Source organism: Syngnathus floridae, chromosome 3, assembly GCF_059516105.1.
Source record: "Syngnathus floridae isolate MCC-2025c chromosome 3, RoL_Sflo_1.0, whole genome shotgun sequence".
In the NCBI taxonomy this organism is placed as follows: domain Eukaryota; kingdom Metazoa; phylum Chordata; class Actinopteri; order Syngnathiformes; family Syngnathidae; genus Syngnathus; species Syngnathus floridae.
In genome coordinates, this window is record NC_142415.1 from 8,159,973 (window position 1) to 8,165,053 (window position 5,081).

A 5,081-nucleotide genomic window follows, 5' to 3' on the forward strand; every position below is an offset into this window, starting at 1 on the left:
CCGGGCTCTCGAAAGAGCCTTTCACTGTGCGAGCCAGTAGACCCGCTCACAGTGAGTGTCGGATGAGCTTATTAATCATGCGCTGCGCCAGAGGCGCTCTCAATTCAATACCTGACTAAAGCAGTTGGATGAGGAGTGAACTCATTTCAAATTGAAACATTACATACTCAAAGTACTTAAATTGTATGATTGCTTCATTGTACACAAAGTTTTTTCCTCAGTACATTTATTCCTAGAGAAAATCTACAATCTCTACTTCATCATGATTTTGACCTTTGAACATAATTGGATTGTCTGTGTTCTCCCACACTTCCTGTAAAATTTAAAACTGTAGCCAAGCAACCCATTACGACACATTTTATAAGGCCATGTTTATAATTAAGTGGTGGTGTTACGCACATTGTATTCATTCATGTCTCTTTTCGACATGGACAGTAGAAAATCATGGGACAAACCGGATCCACTGCTTTAAGTGAGATAACACGAGTGCTAATCCTCAATGATTTATGAGAAGGTAGATAAAATATAAGAAGGTAGAAAAACATCTGCAACGCATTCAGGATGTTTGGGATGTGAAATTTATCTCAAGGCCTACTGTGTGGAATAGAAATCTTCTCCTGGATTTTCAAGGGTGGTCATGCTCATGTTTACGAGTTAGAATAATCGGAGACCCTACATTGCTGTGTATGGGAATTGTCTATCCCGTATGTTCCCTGAGATTGACTGGCGACCTGCGGCAGCTGAGTCTCGACACACAATATTTTCAAGTGTCGACAACGTTGTATATCGACTGTACTATTGTGATTGACAATAATTGTGCAGGGTGTTTATATTGCTTTTCCAGACGACAGACGGGATAGAGGCAGGATCAAGTAAACTGTGCAAACCTCTCACAGCAGGTGGGCTTCTAGGAGACGCGTGTAGCCCCGTTGGCCTTAAGCATCTACCAGGGAGGGGGCATCCGCAGAGCCCCACCCCCAATTCCCCGCTCGATACAGCTAATTGTATGCGCTCGATGTTCGGCTGATCAATCATAGATTGGTGAGCTTGTTGGATGGACATCCCACTGGGATAGAGGGGGGTATACTTCCTACACCTCTGTTACGTTCCCATCCCAAGAAACAGAAATCAAGAGTAAAAAAGAGAACGGATTGGTCACTGCAATGTTAGCCTCATCTTTTAGAATACTGTGAAACAACTGCGTTACTTTGCACGACCTCACCTTCTTTTCACACTGTAGGTGAGTGAACACGGTCCCCCTTTTTCGGAAAGTATCAGGCAGACAGCCGGACCTGCAACCACTCCTTGGTCAGTATAGAAGCTGCCGCCTGAGCAATGAGAACATGTTTGTGCTGAGAAGCCGATATCGTAAGCAAAAGAAATGAGATTGGAGTCTTTAGTGGCCATTGAAAATATACCTCCAATGTATTTATTTTAGGGTGAGTTTGTGTGAGGGAAGCTCGCGGGATGAAGGAATCCAGTTCTTGCAGAGATGGGAATAAAATGAGCCAATCGTTGCTCTGCAAAGGATTAAAACCACCTCTGCAAATAGGTCCAATATTTGTGTAGTACCTCTGAGTAGAAGTTTCACAGCGTCTGGGTTTCCTGTGCAAATAAACAGTGGAGCGGTCCACAAGTGTTAAATGCCCCCCCCCTCCCCCACTTGTCCCTGAGGTGAAGCCCACTTTGTTGTTGTTGCTTAATCAGGTTCACTCTCGACTGAGAGCTGATCAGATAAAGCTTTGTGATAATGTCTTTCTATATGGGACTCTTGAATCAGCATCTCAGACTGCCACAGTATTTGCCAGCTTTAAGTTAATCCACTTCCTTGACCCCCCCTCCCCTCCCCACACACACTAAGAAATCCGAAAAGCGTTTTGGCACCGAGAGAACAGACAGATATTGACATGAGTGTCTAATATTTCTGTTCTGAGGACAGGAGAAAGTTGATTGAGTACTGATGTCAGAGTTGTAGTGGTATGATATGAAAGATCTGAAGATGTAAAACAATTTTTAGACTTTACCCAATCCAAATCAGACTGTCGTGTGGGCTGTTAAGACACCCTTTTCCTTTAAGGATATGAAGCTTGCTTGTTTTGTCAGTTCACTGCACACCATTGATTTGGTGCCAAAGCAGGTTTCAAAGCAGACGTTTATGTCACGGAATGAGTGGAGCTGGGCGACCAAATGCAGCTTGGACCAGGGTTTATTGAGGGAAGAGGTAGTTGGAAGGGAGGATGAGGGAAAAACCAACAGAACCGGCAAACTAACATAACTTAACGGGGGCAGAGTGACAGGGGTAACCGACAGACGGACAGACCAACTTGGAGAGAAACTAACCAAACAGAAAGACGAGACAAAACGACGCGAAATGACGACAGACGAGAACAATCCGACAGGGGAGTGAGAGGCAGACAGGACTTAAATACAAGACAGCTAACGAGAGGCAGGTAAGGGTGATCACACTGATCATGGGCAGACACAGGAGGGGAGGGGCGAGTACACAGCGATGCAAACTGAAACTATGGCAACATATACACATAATAAAACGACTGGGGACGAGTCGTGACAGTTTTATCAGAGTGTCGATTCCGTGGAGTACAATGCGGAGAACAAAGCGTAATTCCAACCAGCTTGAAAGTTGATTTTGCAAGGGAATTAAATGGGCTGCTATTTTATTTATGATTATACCCATCTGTGACACAATGTCAATCAAATATCTTATTTAATACGGCTATTTTTCTAGTCTGGAAGTAAGATGGCTGGTTCACTAAAACATTTATTTCATTTATTTATTTATTTGATGTACCGAAATCAGAACAGCCGTAGTATGTCAACTCAAGTTGTAGTGACAGCTGCTCTGACGAAATGAGCGTGTGTGTTGAGTCTGCTGGGCCAGTGCTGTGATGTCACAAAGTGAGAACCCGGTCATTTTCTTGGATTGGGCCGGGCTGCTGCTGAGAGAAGAGGAATGAGCAGGAATGCTGCAAGATGAGAAAGTGGAGGAAAACACCACTTCAGGGGTGTGGAAATAGTATTTGAATGTGGCTAAAAGCTAAAAAAAAAAAAAAAAAACTCAATTATGCATGATATGGCTCCTTTATTCATTCATTCATCATCTTATCCTCCCTCTCGAGGGTTGCGGGCGTGATGGAGCCTACCCAAGCAGTCCTTGGGCGAGAGGCGGGGTACACCCTGAACCCGTCTTTTAGGAACTTATTTGCAAAAGCTAAACACTATGAAACATTGTCATGGGCCGTGATTGGTTATTACTCAAGCCCTGAGCAACTGTAACAAACTTCCCCTATTTAGTGTTATCTAAACATGCAGAAGACAATGTAACTCACTCTTATACAACTACACCGTCATGTTAGTTCATATAATATTCTAACTTGGTCACACTCAAGTGTTGAAGCACCAAAACAAACTACAACATACTGCATGAATGAATCACTCAAGTCACAAGACTCTTCCAAAGATTACATTGTTGTTTTAGTTGTCTCATTGTTGTGCAAATATTTCGTAATGAATAATTGTTATTCTTCACATGCAAAGGAGAGTCTGATTAACCCAAAGCTTGTTCTCCAATGTTTTATCACACCCTATTCAATTAGACACAACTGAAGAAGTAGAGTTGCATTTTTGTGCCTCACCAAAAAAAAAATTAAAAGAGGCAAACATATCTCAGTCAAGGAAATTCAATATGAATTAAGAATGCTATATAATATAAGAAGCTTGTCCGGTAATCTCCGTATATACACTATGTATGATGTCATGAATTCATTTATACTGCGAATTATGTAGGCCGCCTACATTTTATTTAAAACAAAAAATGTACCATTTAGAAATTGTTAACTTACGTAACTTGTTTGTGTCCTTTGAAAATATTTCTGTAATCCTCGCTGTGCAAATCATTTGTACACCTAAATGCAGTTGTCAAATTTTGCACTGATTTTCCCGCCTCCCCCCAGTGCATATCAATGCATCTCCAGGAGGGATACATTTGTTGCTTAGCAACAGCTCCAGTTTGCACCATGCTACATTGTGTTCAAATTGTGATACACTTCATGACTTTTAGTGAAGTCAAAGCCGCCCCCACCCCCACGCAACCAGTTGTAGTCGAAAATAGCATTTCTATTATGAGTTGTTGGCTTTAATCTTCACTATAAGGTGTAGAAAAGCAACACATTTCAAATGCAATTGTGAAGGCCCACCTTGGGGCAATATAGAAGCCAAGGGTACAAATGATCGAATGTATATTTGTTTCGACAGCATCAGATCAAATCAACCATTCAAATCCAAATAGCAAAATACTTTGTTGTGTTACTTAGACATTTGAACATGACAGCTGTCTGTTTTGCTGTTTTTTCTAGTTATGATTGACTCCAACTTAGACAACAATTTATACATGTGGTACAATCAGTCTGACATATTCAGGGCTAAACTCCCCCCTCACAACTGTTTGAATGATTCACATATTTAATTGGTTTAACTCGTTCTCCTGTCAAACGTCTTCATTCCCATCATGACACATTGCGGTTTTGCACATAAATATACCACCCAGATAAAGAAATTGAACATTTTTGGAAGAGAGTGAGGACGCAACTGCGCAAGAAGCCAATGTTTGAGCGAGGTAAAAGCTTTGTTTTACAGAAAACGTTTTCATGGGGGAGGAAGAGAAGTGGAATCATACTGATATTTAGCCCCTACTGGCTTTTTTCCCCCCTGCTTTTGTTTTATGCAAAGCTCTTTTTACCACATGGTACTGACAGATTGTTTGAGCTGAAAGGAAAAGCCATTCGAAGCTAATTAAGCAGCCATTCCAGCCTCTATTCGCAGGCAGGAGGGAGAGGAACGCCGGCATTTGTCAGCGCCGAATCCAACGTGGGTTTAATTGACAGTGCTACGTGTTTGACTGACAGCTTCTACTACACTGGACCAATTACAAGCAGTACAAGAAGACAGCTGGAAGCTTATTGGATAAAATGCGTTGCTTGGGGGCGGGTCGACCCACGTGGGCTTGTGCATTGAAGGCAACACGTCATAGGCTGATGCCCTCAAGAACAGACGCGTTGTCGCGC